Source organism: Orbicella franksi, chromosome 15 (assembly GCF_964199315.1).
Source record: "Orbicella franksi chromosome 15, jaOrbFran1.1, whole genome shotgun sequence".
Taxonomy (NCBI): domain Eukaryota; kingdom Metazoa; phylum Cnidaria; class Anthozoa; order Scleractinia; family Merulinidae; genus Orbicella; species Orbicella franksi.
In genome coordinates, this window is record NC_138159.1 from 7,619,701 (window position 1) to 7,635,732 (window position 16,032).

The following is a 16,032-nucleotide window of genomic DNA, read 5'->3' on the forward strand; positions in this document are numbered from 1 at the left end:
AGGGTTATCCCACAAAACTAGTGGAAGATCAATTTTCTAAAGCCTTAACTACATCTAGAACTGACTTACTTAGAACTCGTGCCAAAGCTGAGAAGAAATTGTTTCCATTTGTAACAACATTTAATCCAAATTTACCTGATGTTGGTCGCATCATCAGAAAACACCTAGGTATTTTGGAATCCAACCCCAAATTAAAAGAATTTTTTCCGCCAAATTCCATCATAGCCTCTTTTCGAAGATCTAAAAACCTTAAGGAGTTGTTAGCGCCATCTCGTTATGGCTCTAACACTGAGGTTGAAGAGGTTGTTGAGGTTAAGGGTTGCTTTAAATGCAAAAGAACAAGATGTGATCTCTGTCGCAACTACTTTGTTGAATCAAATTCTTTCCAAAGTTTTCAAACAGGCAAGAGCTATAAGATACGATTGAAACTTTCCTGTGATTCAAAAAATATCATTTATTTGGCTTCGTGTAAGAAATGTAACTTACAATACATTGGCTCTACAACAACAGATTTTAGAGTTAGATTTCGCAACCACAAGTCTGCTATGCTGACCAAGAAAAAGACTTGTGAGGTAGCGGTGCATTTCAACAGAACACCGCACGACTTAAACGACTTTTCTTTCCAGTGTATTGATCAAGTGCAGATAAATGCAAACAATACAAGTAACATCGAAAAGCTTTTAATCACTAAAGAGGCATATTGGAGTGCACAGTTGTTCTCTCTGGCACCTTTTGGCTTGAACAAACGTCAGGAATTCCACTCGAAAAAAAGAATAAACTACAATTAGCGCAAAAATAACTTGCAAATTTGGCGGTTATCTTAGTTCAGGTGTTCAAAGGCCCTGACCTTGGATCTTGTTAGCTTTGTTAGCGCTAGGTTTTCTCAGGGGCCCCCATCGGGGAATTTATTACATTATTGTTGTTTAAGGGCCCTGTTTAGGGCGCCTGTTGTGCCTTGCCGCGGCATAGTTTCAAGGGCTTTGCTTGGGGATTTTGGGACCGCCTTTTTTGAACATTGAATATTTTACACGCGGGTCCCTTCACACTTTCGGCTGACTCGACGAATCGCGTTACTTTTTTGATATTAATCTTATTTGTATTATATTCGATTATTTATTCTTATTTGGTTTGTGTCTTTTGAGTTTTGTACCGCATTGTCATAGTATCTCGCTTAGTAATCACCGATTGTTTATCATTGGTTAATTTTTTCGTTTTCATGTGTTACCACGCCCTGTTATGTAATCATCTTTGTAATATGATGTCATTTTTTATACTGTAAACTTATTTAAGGTTATTGTAATTTATTATTCACTTGCACTGCAACTGATGAAGGTCTTTGACCGAAACGTTTATTTTTATTAAATTTTTAAACTTTTTTTTAGATTTCTTAGATTTTTTACTGTATATATATTTTTTTTTCGCTCGAAGTTGTCCGTCCTCGTTTTCCACAATTGTCTATATATATATATATATATATATATATATATATATATATATATACTATCACAAATGAAGACAAACTGCACAATTTAGTTGCACACCTATATTTCGACTGCCTACAACAGTCTTCCTCAGGGTGAATGAGCTGTTACAACCGCACGCGTCATTCTACTTTTAAAAGTAACAACCTTGACAAACGCGCGCGCGTAACTAATCTACCGCGCGCGCCAACACAAGTACACGATAAGTTACGTGCGTCTTGAACGCCTGTTCTGAGCAAAGAAAAAATCATTGTCATTAAGCCCATAAGGGCGCAAAGTGTTCAGTTTATAGGCCCATTGGCCTTCTTTGTCCCTCAGTTCTTCCTCTCCATTCACTCGATCTATCAATTGAATCCTGACATCCCTCAAGCCATCATGTCCGTCCCCACAAAAGTGCTTATACAAGAAGTCATCCTTCTGTTGCTCTGTTCCATTCAATCTCCCATGTCGTTTCATTCTGGCCTTATGATTATTGAACCTTAAGTGAAACTTCGTTACAGTAGATCCAACATACTGTAGCGTACAGTTCCTGCAAGTTAGCAAGTAGACTACGTTGCTTGAGTTACAATTGAGGCTATAATTAATGGAATATCTCCTTCCTGTATGTGAGCTCACGAAGTGGTCACTTTCATCGATATATTCGCAGACTTCGCATCTTCTTGACCCACACCGAGAAGTCCCCCGTTGTGTATCCTCTCTGCATCCTCTGCTTACCTTTGCTCGAACCAGATAGTCCGCCAAACTCTTCGGTTTCCTGAACGCCACCATTGGCACCTGCCCTATCGCTCTCTTACACCTTTCCGAAGACTCCAAAACTGGATGAAGGTCCCGCGGTAACTTGTTTATATTCGGCAACCCAGGATGATAGGTTACCACAAAGGGGGTTCTTCCATTTCTCAAGTATCCTTTACCTGTAAACGCCTCCACTCTCGTCAAGCGACGCACCCTCCCAATTTGGTTTTCCACAAAGCGTCTATTATAACCTCTAGCAGTCAAAAAATTACTCAAGTCCCTCACCCGCTTTTCAAAAAACTCCGACTTCGAACAGATTCTTCTCAACCTCAACGCCTGAGCGTATGGTATGCTCATCTTACAACCTCTAGGATGACACGAGCTGTGATGTAGGTATTGGTGACTATCTGTTGGTTTCACAAACACGTCTGTCTCTAATTTACCCGACTCGTTCACCACCCTAACATCCAAAAAATCAATGTCCCCTCTGGACCACTTCGATGTAAATTTGATAGTCCTATGCGCATTATTCAAATAAGCCAAAAACTGCTTTAGCGTCTCTTCCCCATCTGTCCATATGATAAATACGTCATCTATATACCGCCACCACACCTGTGGTTTAACTTCCGCATCCCTAATCAGTCGCTTCTCCAGTCGATCCATGAAAATGTTCGCATAAGAGGGAGCCATTTTCGTCCCTATTGCTGTCCCACGTTCTTGCAAGTAATGCTTACCATTAAACTCAAAGTTATCACTCTTCAAAACCAACTCTGCAAACGTAGCAATATCCTCACCTAGTGACCCCTCCCATTCCCCCTCCTCCATCCCTCCATAGGTCACAAATGATTCCTTCAAGGCCTCCAATCCTTCATCATGTGGAATATGAGGGTACAAACCCACAAAATCAATTGTACACAATATAGCACCCTCCGGTAACCTCTGAAGTTCACCCAGTTTCCTCAAAAAGTCATTAGTGTCCTTGACATATGAGTTTATCTTCGGCACCAAAGGTCTTAAGTTGTTATCGACAAACTCTGAAATCCTTTCTGTAGGTGTACTGCACCCCGAAATTACTGGTCTTCCTGGGCAACCCGGCTTGTGTAGCTTCCGCAGCAAATAAAACCTTCCCGGTCTCGCATCCTCCGATACTAAAAGGTAATCCCTCGTTTTATCATCAATATGTCCTTTGCCCCAACACTCACGCACTTTTTCATTGATCTCATCAGTAATGTCCAGAGTAGGATCCCTATCCAATGATGTATACACTTCGGAATCACTCAGCTGTCGCTCAGCTTCATTAATAAAAGCTTCCTTATCCATGACCACCACTGTAGACCCCTTGTCCGCCTGTTTTATAATTATGTCATCGTAACCCTGCAAATTCTCTAATGCTCGCTGTTCATCTCTTGTGAGATTGCGCTGGTGAGCAACTGTAAAATCATGCGATAAAATGGCCTTTTCAAGCGCCTCCCCGTAAGCTTCTATAGCCAACTCCCTGTTCCTCTCCGGACACCATTTAGACCGATTCCGAAAAGAGGGCATTTCTGAAAAATCCCCATCGACCTCTTCTTCAGAATAAAAAAGCTCTCTTAACCTGATTCGTCTAATGTACTCCTTTATATCTTTTCTCACGTTATAAACATCAATCCTTTCAGGTGTAGGGCAGAACTTCAAACCCTTCGACAAAAGTGATACTTCAGCATCCGTGAGTACTCTTTTTGACAAATTTACAACAATATTCGTTCCGGTATCTATCCTACCTCCCACGTCGATCCCATTCCTCCCTTGAGGTGTCCCATTGTTAACCCTTTCAACTTGAGTAATGTTCCCCACGGACGTCTCACCACTTGTAGTAACAGCTTCGGTGTTCACCACACCTTGTCGTTCATTACCCCCCCGTGCTGCTGATAATACACTATCAATATCACTCTCAATTCCCCTCACATCTATTAACAATAACGGGCAGTCAACAGGTAGAGGGTTCACTCCCGCCAAAGTTTCCTCTGGTGTTAAATCTTCGATAACTACGACCCCACTATTCTCTCCAACATCCCCTCTGTTACTCACTTCCTCCCTAATGTTCGCAATAAAATTCCCGATCTCCTCTCTCGAGGGTTCTCTAGTAATTTGGTCAGTAACATTTCCACCCTTGTCCCTGAGACCGTGGTCAACCACAATGTCATTACTCACAGCGCTCGGAACATCACCCCCTTCCCGCAAATCACTCAACTTCTTAATTCTTCTTTCCAGTAAAGTATCATTCAGTTTTTCACAAATATCAGATATTTTCCTTACCATAGTCCCCAATGTCACTCCACCAAAACGCTCCTCGATGACTCCTTTAATCTTCGAAATCTCTTCCACTAATCTTTGTTTCACATTCTCCGTTTCATCAACCAACAAGTCCTGAAGCTTATTTGAAGCATCTCGCAGTACCGTGTCCCAATCCGCACAAAAATTCTCCCCCACAACTTCATTATTGGCCCTCTTCTTCACTTGAAGCCCCTTCGCTACAACGGCCTCCTCTTTACAAGCGCTCAAGAAAAGATTGTGATGCTCGTAACTTAATCGTCGTTTGCACAAGTTCAGCAACTTGAAAAAGTAGTGAGATTCCGTCTTTTCCATTGGTGCAAATAAGAAGGATGACTTGTATAAGCACTTTTGTGGGGACGGACATGATGGCTTGAGGGATGTCAGGATTCAATTGATAGATCGAGTGAATGGAGAGGAAGAACTGAGGGACAAAGAAGGCCAATGGGCCTATAAACTGAACACTTTGCGCCCTTATGGGCTTAATGACAATGATTTTTTCTTTGCTCAGAACAGGCGTTCAAGACGCACGTAACTTATCGTGTACTTGTGTTGGCGCGCGCGGTAGATTAGTTACGCGCGCGCGTTTGTCAAGGTTGTTACTTTTAAAAGTAGAATGACGCGTGCGGTTGTAACAGCTCATTCACCCTGAGGAAGACTGTTGTAGGCAGTCGAAATATAGGTGTGCAACTAAATTGTGCAGTTTGTCTTCATTTGTGATAGTATATATGAGTTCATGAGGATCGTTTATGTGTGGCTGGTGTTTGTGAAGATTTATATATATGTAAACAGAGAATTAAACAACTCTTGCGAGCATCTGTGCAATTCTAGAATTTCAAAATTTTCTGCCCCGTACCTTTGCAAGGCCCTTTGGGCCTTATACTTTTTCTGCCTGGCTGTCAAAGTGCAATGCCCGCCCACTAGAAATCTTATTGAAACCCCTGATAATGAATTTTCAAAAAAGAAAAATAAAAAACAAACTAATTCTAAACATTTCAGTAAAAAATCCTCTGCATTGAGTTGTCTTTGCATTAAGTACAATGTGCTATGATTTTCGGTTGTCAGTTTGCCTAGTTCCTCACATGAGGCAGCTTACACATCACTTATAAAATTAATTCGTATTCCCCAATCTGGAAAATGGTCCACTGAGGCTTTTTAAAATAGATCAGGTAATCTATCAGAAATCGTTTCAACACTAACACAAATTATTTTATCGACAGAATCTACCTTTACAACACTTTGCTAAAATTTAGAGTTCAAAAATATGCACAACTATTTGCTCTTGAAGACTATTTCCTATGAAGACCAACCTAATGATCTAGTAGCTTATGTACTGACTGTGGTATGTAGTGCTAATGTGCTCGAATTTACCTTCTAAAAACGCTTCCTTACGCTGCAAGTTAGTTTTCAATATAAAGGAATACATTTTGCTAGTGATAGTATAAGAACAAGAAAAACAGAAAAACGCCAAAATGTCTTACCTTGGAAAACACAACACCCGCCATATTTTTGAAGGCATCTTGCTTTTGACCACTTGATCTTAGATTGTGCTTTTAGTGTATGATGGGATACATTCTCGTTCCCAGGCTCTCTCTCCTCTGCCTCACGTCACGGGAGTGTCAAGCTCACGTCTCAAGAAAAGCGAAAAATAAATTAAGGTTACTTCCGATTAGAAATCTCAAAAGGCGGTCCTTGGAAAAACCTCGCTCAAATTGTATTTTTATCGTAAACTACATTTATTAAGAGTGTGTCCACGAGAAAACCAGGCGAACCAGGCAGGAGGTGATACAGCTCAAATCACCGATTTCGCTCAAACTTAGCACTAATGTTGGGTTTGGGGAGTGAATTTGATTGGGCAAAGGACAGTGGGTCAAATTTTTTTATTACCTTAGTGGGAGCAATCAATAAAGTTCCCAAAAAAGGAAAGCATAAAATGCTTGGGGACTTCAATATTTTTTCTCTGCTGACGTATTGTTTACATAGAACTTTACGATTTATGGCCATTTCATGAACATCCACTAAAACACTAAAGCCATTTCTCTGTCTCAACCTAACTCAAAATCAACAAGAAATATCTAACTAAGCATTTTCCTATCGATTACGTGTAAAAATTCGGCGAAAAGAAGCACTTGAGAAGCTTCTTCCCGAGTCGAGTCTGAACTGATGCGGTGTTAGGTTACGTGAGGAGCCTTTGAGAATTTGAATGCTTTATAAGGGAAAGTATGGGGAACGAAATACGGTCGATTTAGAACGCTAAATATTCCGAAATATGAACATTTTACACGTAAGATTAATAAAACTTACTCATTTCTTGTGTGTCCGTTGTGATTTTTGGTGATCTCTATCGTTCTAGGCTTTCTTTACCTTCACTGTTATTCCCTACTCCGATATTTGTCGTGAGAAACAAGATGTTGATCTGACATTAAGGTGGAGACTGAAGTAGTTGCCGCAACGGATACATCGAGCGCTTTCCTAAGACCGTGTTTTAGTTTTTACTTTTTCTTCAACCCTACTTTTTTGCTACTAGTAACTTTTAGAAACACTGCTAAAGCGGTGAAAACAAGTCATTATTTCTTTGGCTTAAACATGAGGAAGGGAAGTCATAATAAAAAAGCTAATTATAGTGATGATCACTTCATATGTTGACCTCTTTGTTAATCAAAGCATTCTAAAATGACAAGTCATCTTTTTGTGGACTTCGGAATGAGGGCAGATCAAATAACGCTTCACAGAGCACATTCTATTGATCAAATTTTTCAATCTCGTTTGCTTTACAATTTGGATTCACGGCATTACCCAAAGAACGAAGTGAACTTCAGAATTTCTGGCACGGTCTTAGATTCCGCCATACAGGACAGTTGTAAGTACAGTACATACATACATGTCTCCATGACAAGGAAAATGCCAAGGTTTAATGACGAACTCGCGAGATCTCGTGTGTCTGATCTTTGCAATCAAAACGAGAAATTCCGGCGAAGTCTTTGAATTCTCAGTGCCGTAAAGAAGATCAATTTCTCTGTCGAAAAAGATCTGTCTAAGAAAATTGCCAGTTGTAGGTTTTAGTCGCTGTGATACTTCTCATTATGCAAGCTCGCTCTTTTCCACTAATGTGCAATGGAAATTTGATGATTTCCCGTAGCAAACAAACCGGCGAAGAAAACTCCGCCATTAGAACTTGCTCACCAAGTTTTTTAGTCAAAAAGCAATGGATTGAAGTACGTGCGATTGGTTGTAATAAGTTAGTTCTGGTTCTGCCCTAACGCGACACGCAAATTCTCCTTACTGGTGTATATGTATTTCTTATAGTACGAACTGAGAGAATTTCTTTCAGTAACAAAATAATTGCGTCAATGGCAATTCCTTATTTCAGCCGACCTGCTCGCTTAATTTTGCACTGTTGTTGTAGGGAGAGATTAGATCTGATCACTGTAACATACTGAACAAAACGAAAATAGGTAAATTAATCGTAAGTAAGGGCGAAACAGAAAGTTTACAGTTCTTTTGAAGCTAGGACCGGAAATCGACAGTATTCAAATGTTGTTGTTTTTTTTGGCGGGAGGGGGTCGTGTTAACAACAGCCACATAAAGCAATGAAAATGAAATCAAACATAACAGAAAGGGGAGAAAATATAAGGGAAATCGATTCTTGTCGTGAGGGAATGTTACATTTAGTGAAGGGAAATTCTAGAAGTCTACTTCAGTCTAGTTCAAGTTGACCCTTTATTAGGTTTATGTCTTGTGGTCAGCTCGTGATTTCTAAGCCATCATTGTCAATCCCGTATTTTGGCGACATCAGGTAACCCGTCGCTCGCACATTTTTACTTTCATTTTCTATTGCTGAACTTATAAAATGTAAGAGTATAAAAATGTGTGTTTTAGAATTGTTACTTCCTACTGAAACATTCCATTTTCTGAGGCAGTTTCATTTCGTCAATGTAATTTACAGTGTGGTCTTCAAAAACGCAAAATATGCTTATAGACTAAGGTTGATTGCCGCCGCTATCAGTCTCGAGTCGGTCTTTGTTCCTCAAAAAGCGGCTGGTGATCGAGCCAACCTACACAGCGACAACACACAAACTTAGAGTTGAAGATCAAGTTGTTTCAGGAAATTCAATTGGCAAGGAAGGATACACTGTACGCGTTTAAGACACGTGAGGTACTGATCACTGCGGAAAATCAATTCTCTCTATATAAGCACAACATAGAGATCATTGTCACAGTGTCACTAAGGGTAAAAAATTTACAATCTTGGACAATTTCAATGATGGGAAAGAAATGGCTCTTTTTGGGTTTAGCGCCGGTCTATCGTTGATTTTTGATTCGTGGGGAGGGGTGGTTTTATTTCTTATTTTATTCTGACCAGGATTGTCGTAGGAAAAATGCATGTCACTCTTATAGGCTCTTTCCGTTTCCTTCAATCTGACGTCGAAGCTTTCTGATTTATTCACAGGTGCTTGGTAAAGAAATAACAAGGAGGAAGTGGCGATTCCTTTGTGGTGCTGACTTGAGCCGAAACATCAGAAGGTAGGACTTTGTCATTTGATAACAAGGTGGTAACAGATTCACGTTTCGATTGCCTGAATAAATAGTTCGTCTGAGTTGTTGTTAACACTGTAAAAAGTCTAAGGAAAAAACTATTTATCCAAAGTAGGAAGGTTGTATTAACGTCAATGTTCATTGGATTGTTATTACAGATTTTGATCATTTGAAGAAACAGGACAACAATTCAGCAAAACCAAGTCTGTTCCAGGTATTTAACACGTTTGTTGTTCAGAGGCATTTTAATTTTAGTTGGTAATTTCCCGCAGTAAACAAACCGGCAAAAAAACGTAACCTCTGCCATTATAACGTGCTCACCAAGTTTTTTAGTCAATCGTTTTTATACTGTCCTGATGTGACACACAAATTCTCCTTACTGGTGTATATTCTATTTCTACGAACTGAGGGAATTCTTTTTAGTGACAAAAAATTGTGTTGATGGGTCTTCGCATAATTTTGCGTTGTCGTTGTTCTGAAGAGGATTAGATCTGATCGCTGTAAGGCACTGAACGCAATTGTGAAACATGAAGTTTTTGGAGGGTATTATATTTGATGAACTAGAACCTCAGCAGGATATGTAATTTCTAATTTTGGGATATGGCAAAGTAACATAAAAATCGGCAATACACTTCTTGGCAGCGAATGTTTTGCGGCCGAACTTCAAGATAAATCAAATAGCAATCTAAGCGATTTTGTTCCAAAGAAGGTTCTCTTTCCATCCCTATAGTCAACTGCAAAACTACCATAGTAAATGTTTGTCGTACAAAGGTCACTGCGAAAAGCAAAACAAACCGATCTCTCAATGAAGTCCTCTTGTTGCTATGTTATACAATTAAACCGCCGCGATTACTGCAAATACTTGGCCGGGAACGTGTCCATTATTGAGTTGAACTTTAATGAATATCGCTTGTTTCGCGGTCTCGTTCAAAACCATCAAATGTTAACATTGCTCAGGCAGTCATACAATCACTGACACATTGTCCTTTGAAAGCAAACAAATTATCTCTCGTGGACCTCTCCAAGGAGTTCTTATGATTGTTGGTAGGCGTGATCAGTTTAAAAATTCTCTAGACCTGTACACTTGACTTTACCGAGATACGTCGTGAAACTATCTATAAGGTTAAACTAAGGTTACTTCCCATTAGAAATCTGAAAAAGCGGCCTGTGGAAAACCTCGCTCAAATTGTATTTTTATCGTAAACTACATTTATTAAGAGTGTGTCCACGAGAAAACCAGGCGAACCAGGCAGGAGGTGATACAGCTCAAATCACCGGTTTCGCTCAAACTTAGCACAAATGTTGGGTTTGGGGAGTAAATGATTAGGCAAAAAACAGTGGGTCAGAATATTTTATTCCCTTAGTGAGAGCAGTCAATAAGGTTCTCAAAAAAAAAAAACACATGAAATGTTTGGGACTTCAATATTTTTTCTCTGCTGGCGTATTGTTTACATAGAACTTTTCAATTTATGGTCATTTCATGAACATCCACTAAAACACTAAAGCCATTTCTCTGTCTCAACCTAACTCAAAATCAACAAGAAATATCTGACTAAGCATTTTCCTATCGATTACGAGTAAAAATTCGGCGAAAAGAAGTTCTTGAGAAACTTCTTCCCGAGTCGAGTCTGAACTGACGCAGTGTTAGATTACATGAGGAGCCGTGGAGAATTCGAACGCTTTATAAGGGAAAGTAGCGGTATGGGGAACGAAATACGGTCGATTTAGAACGCTAAATATTCCGAAATACGAACATTTTACTTATAAGATTAATAAAACTTACTCATTTCTTGTGTGTCCGTTGTGATTTTTGGTGATCTCTGCCGTTTTAGGCTTTCTTTGCCATCACTGTTATTTCCTTCTCCGATATACGTTGTGAGAAATAAGATGGTGATCTGACAATATATAAGATGAAGACTGAAGTAGTTGTCGCAACGGATGCATCGAGCGGTTTACTAAAGACCGTGTTTTCGTTTTTACTTTTTTATCCAACCCTACTTTTTTGCTACTAGTAACTTTTAGGAACACTGATAAAACAGTGAAAAACAAGTCATTATTTCTTTGGTTTAACCATGAGGAAGGGAAGTCACGATAAAAAGCTAATTACAGTGATGATCACTTCATATGTTGACCTCTTTGTTAATCCCAAGCATTCTGAGATGACAAGTCATCTTTTTTGTAGACTTCAGAATGTGGGCAGATCAAATAACGCTTCACAGAACACATTCTATTGATTAAGTTTTCAATCTCGTTTGCTTTACAATTTGGATTCACGGCATTACACAAAGAACGAAGTGAACTTCAGAATTTCTGGGACACTCTTAGATTCCGCCATACAGGACAGTTGTAAGTACAGTACATACATACATGTCTCCATATCATTGCATAAATTGCGTTTTTCTTAGCATATTTAGGTCTAAGAAAATACGAATTAAAACAAAGGTAGCAAGGAAACTGCCAAGGTTTACGAACTCGAGAGATCTCGCGTGTCTGATCTTTGCAATCAAAACGAGAAATTCCGACGAAGTCTTTGAATTCTCAGTACCGTAAAGAAGATCAATTTCTCTGTCGAAAAAGACCTGTCTAAGAAAACTGGCAGTTGTAGGTTTTAGTCGCTGCGAAACTTCTCCTTATGAAAGCTCGCACTTTTCCGCTACTGTGCAATGGACATTAGATGATTTCCCGTAGCAAACAAACCGGCGAAGAAAACTCCGGCATTATAACTTGCTCAACAAGTTCTTTTAGTCAGAAAGCAATAGATAGAAGTACGAACGGTTGTAATTAGTTAGTTTTGGTTCTGCCCTAATGTGACACGCAAATTCTCCTTACTGGTGTATATGTATTTCTTATGGTACGAACTGAGAGAATTTGTTTCAGTAACAAAATAATGGTGTCGATGGCAATTCCTTATTTCAGCCGACCTGCTCGCTTGATTTTGCGTTGTTGATGTAAGGAGAGATTAGATCTGATCACTGTAAGGTACTGAACAAAACGAAAATGGGCAAATTAATTGTAAGCAAGTGCGAAACAGAAAGTTTACAATTCTTATGAAGCTACAAAATAGGGCCGGAAATCGACACTATTCAAATGTTGTTTGTTTGTTTGTTTTTTTGGCGGGAGGGGTTCCTATTAACAACAGCCACATAAAGCAATGAAAATGAAATCAAAAATAACAGAAAGGGGAGAAAATATAATTGAAATCGATTGTTGTTGTGACGGAATGTTACATTTAGTGAAGGGAAATTCTAGAAGTCTACTTCAGTCTAGTTCAAGTTGACCCTTTATTAGGTTTATGTCTCGTGGTCAGCTCGTGATTTCTAAGCCTTCATTGTCAATCCCGTATTTTGGCGACATCAGGAAACCCGTCGCTCGTACAGTTTTACTTTCATTTTCTATTGCTGAACTTATAATATGTAAGAGTATAAAAACGTGTGTTTTAGAATTGTTACTTCCTACTAAAACATTCCATTTTCTGAGGCAGTTTCATTTCGTCAATGTAATTTACAGTGTGGTCTTCAAAAATATAAAATATGCTTATAGACTAAGGTTGATTGCCGCCGCTATCAGTTTCGAGTCGGTCTTTGTTCCCCGAAAAGCGGCTGGTAATCGAGCCTACCTACACAGCGACAACACACAAACTTAGGGTTGAAGATAAATTTGTTTCAGGAAATTCAATTGGCACGGAATGATACACTGTACGTGTTTGAGACACGTGAGGTACTGATCACTGCGGCAAATCACTTCTCTCTATATAAGCACAACATAGAGACGACTATCACAGCGTCACTAAGGGCAAAAAATTTACAATCTTGGACAATTTCAATGATGGGAAAAAAAATGCCTCGTTTTGGGTTTAGCGCCAGTTCATCGTTGATTTCTGATTCGGGGAAGGGGTGGTTTTATTTCTTATTTGATTCTGACGAAGATTGTAGTAAGAAGAATGCATGTCACTTTATAGGCTCTTTCCGTTTCCTTCAATCTGACGTCGAAGCTTTCTGATTTATTCACAGGTGCTTGGTAAAGAAATAACAAGGAGGAAGTGGCGATTCCTTTGTGGTGCTGACTTGAGCCGAAACATCAGAAGGTAGGACTTTGTCATTTGATAACAAGGTGGTAACAGATTCACGTTTCGATTGCCTGAATAAATAGTTCGTCTGATGTTTGTTGTTAACACTATAAAAAGTCTAAGGAAAAAACTACTTACCCAAAGTAGGAAGGTTGTATTAACGTCAATGTTCATTGGATTGTTATTGCAGATTTTGATCATTTGAAGAAACAGGACAACAATTCAGCAAAACCAAGTCTGTTTCAGGTATTTTACACGTTTGTTGTTCAGAGACATTTTAATTTTAGTTGGTAATTTCCCGCAGTAAACAAACCGGCAAAAAAACGTAACCTCTGCCGTTATAACGTGCTCACCAAGTTTTTTAGTCAATCGTTTTTATACTGTCCTGATGTGACACACAAATTCTCCTTACTGGTGTATATTCTATTTCTACGAACAGAGAGAATTCTTTTTAGTGACAAAAAATTGTGTTGATGGGTCTTCGCATAATTTTGCGTTGTCGTTGTTCTGAAGAGGATTAGATCTGATCGCCGTAAGGCACTGAACGCAATTGTGAAACATGAAGTTTTTGGAGGGTATTATATTTGATGAACTAGAACCTCAGCAGGATATGTAATTTCTAATTTTGGGATATGGCAAAGTAACATAAAAATCGGCAATACACTTCTTGGCAGCGAATGTTTTGCGGCCGAACTTCAAGATAAATCAAATAGCAATCCAAGCGAATTTGTTCCAAAGAAGGTTCTCTTTCCATCCCTATAGTCAACTGCAAAACTACCATAGTAAATGTTTGTCGTACAAAGGTCACTGCGAAAAGCAAAACAAACCGATCTCTCAATGAAGTCCTCTTGTTGCTATGTTATACAATTAAACCGCCGCGATTACTGCAAATACTTGGCCGGGAACGTGTCCATTATTGAGTTGAACTTTAATGAATATCGCTTGTTTCGCGGTCTCGTTCAAAACCATCAAATGTTAACATTGCTCAGGCAGTCATACAATCACTGACACATTGTCCTTTGAAAGCAAACAAATTATCTCTCGTGGACTTCTCCAAGGAGTTCTTATGATTGTTGGCATGAGTGATCAGTTTAAAAATTCCCTAGACCTGTACACTTGACTTTACTGAGATACGTCGTGAAACTGTCTTTAAGGTTAAACTAAGGTTACTTCCCATTAGAAATCTGAAAAAGCGGCCTGTGGAAAACCTCGCTCAAATTGTATTTTTATCGTAGACTACATTTATTAAGAGTGTGTCCACGAGAAAACCAGGCGAACCAGGCAGGAGGTGATACAGCTCAAATCACCGGTTTCGCTCAAACTTAGCACAAATGTTGGGTTTGGGGAGTAAATGATTAGGCAAAAAACAGTGGGTCAGAATATTTTATTCCCTTAGTGAGAGCAATCAATAAGGTTCTCAAAAAAAAAAAAGAACACATAAAATGTGTGGGACTTCAATATTTTTTCTCTGCTGACGTATTGTTTACATAGAACTTTTCAATTTATGGTCATTTCATGAACATCCACTAAAACACTAAAGCCATTTCTCTGTCTCAACCTAACTCAAAATCAACAAGAAATATCTGACTAAGCATTTTCCTATCGATTACGAGTAAAAATTCGGCGAAAAGAAGTTCTTGAGAAACTTCTTCCCGAGTCGAGTCTGAACTGACGCAGTGTTAGATTACATGAGGAGCCGTGGAGAATTTGAACGCTTTATAAGGGAAAGTAGCGGTATGGGGAACGAAATACGGTCGATTTAGAACGCTAAATATTCCGAAATACGAACATTTTACATATAAGATTAACAAAACTTACTCATTTCTTGTGTGTCCGTTGTGATTTTTGGTGATCTCTGCCGTTTTAGGCTTTCTTTGCCATCACTGTTATTTCCTTCTCCGATATACGTTGTGAGAAATAAGATGGTGATCTGACAATATATAAGATGAAGACTGAAGTAGTTGTCGCAACGGATACATCGAGCGGTTTACTAAAGACCATGTTTTCGTTTTTACTTTTTTGTCCAACCCTACTTTTTTGCTACTAGTAACTTTTAGGAACACTGATAAAGCAGTGAAAAACAAGTCATTATTTCTTTGGCTTAAACATGAGGAAGGGAAGTCACGATAAAAAGCTAATTATAGTGATGATCACTTCATATGTTGACCTCTTTGTTAATCCAAGCATTCTAAAATGACAAGTGATCTTTTTTGTAGACTTCGAAATGTGGGCAGATCAAATAACGCTTCACAGAACACATTCTATTGATTAAGTTTTCAATCTCGTTTGCTTTACAATTTGGATTCACGGCATTACACAAAGAACGAAGTGAACTTCAGAATTTCTGGGACACTCTTAGATTCCGCCATACAGGACAGTTGTAAGTGCAGTACATACATACATGTCTTCATATCATTGCATAAATTGCGTTTTTCTTAGCATATTTAGGTCTAAGAAAATACGAATTAAAACAAAGGTAGCAAGGAAACTGCCAAGGTTTACGAACTCGAGAGATCTCGCGTGTCTGATCTTTGCAATCAAAACGAGAAATTCCGACGAAGTCTTTGAATTCTCAGTACCGTAAAGAAGATCAATTTCTCTGTCGAAAAAGACCTGTCTAAGAAAACTGGCAGTTGTAGGTTTTAGTCGCTGCGAAACTTCTCCTTATGAAAGCTCGCACTTTTCCGCTACTGTGCAATGGACATTAGATGATTTCCCGTAGCAAACAAACCGGCGAAGAAAACTCCGGCATTATAACTTGCTCAACAAGTTCTTTTAGTCAGAAAGCAATAGATAGAAGTACGAACGGTTGTAATTAGTTAGTTTTGGTTCTGCCCTAATGTGACACGCAAATTCTCCTTACTGGTGTATATGTATTTCTTATGGTACGAACTGAGAGAATTTGTT

General features: G+C 39.0%; 1 protein-coding gene and 2 long non-coding RNA genes across 10 annotated transcripts in view; 2 read left to right on the plus strand and 1 right to left on the minus strand.

The window, feature by feature from the left end:
- Nucleotides 1-1,381, plus strand: part of LOC145470196 (uncharacterized) — a 2,111-nt gene extending 730 nt beyond the window's left edge. Inside the window, exon 2 of the long non-coding RNA XR_014042452.1 lies at nt 1-1,381. This exon is cut by the window's left edge and continues 74 nt beyond it. This is a non-coding gene — a long non-coding RNA (uncharacterized LOC145470196).
- The window catches only part of LOC145470734 (uncharacterized), a 258,742-nt gene that overhangs the window by 44,843 nt on the left and 197,867 nt on the right, over nt 1-16,032 (minus strand). The window lies entirely within an intron of this gene.
- Nucleotides 5,728-16,032, plus strand: part of LOC145470705 (uncharacterized) — a 102,215-nt gene continuing 91,910 nt past the window's right edge. For 5 of the 8 annotated variants that reach the window (XM_081454521.1, XM_081454526.1, XM_081454520.1 and 2 more), the window contains exons 1-5: nt 5,728-7,383; nt 8,974-9,047; nt 9,218-9,273; nt 13,070-13,143; nt 13,316-13,371. The gene's annotated coding sequence lies outside the window, so the exon portion shown is untranslated. Of the gene's footprint in view, nt 7,384-8,973; nt 9,048-9,217; nt 9,274-11,379; nt 11,406-13,069; nt 13,144-13,315; nt 15,506-16,032 lie in introns of those variants that run through there. The other 3 variants (XM_081454522.1, XM_081454525.1, XM_081454524.1) reach the window with 3 other exon arrangements.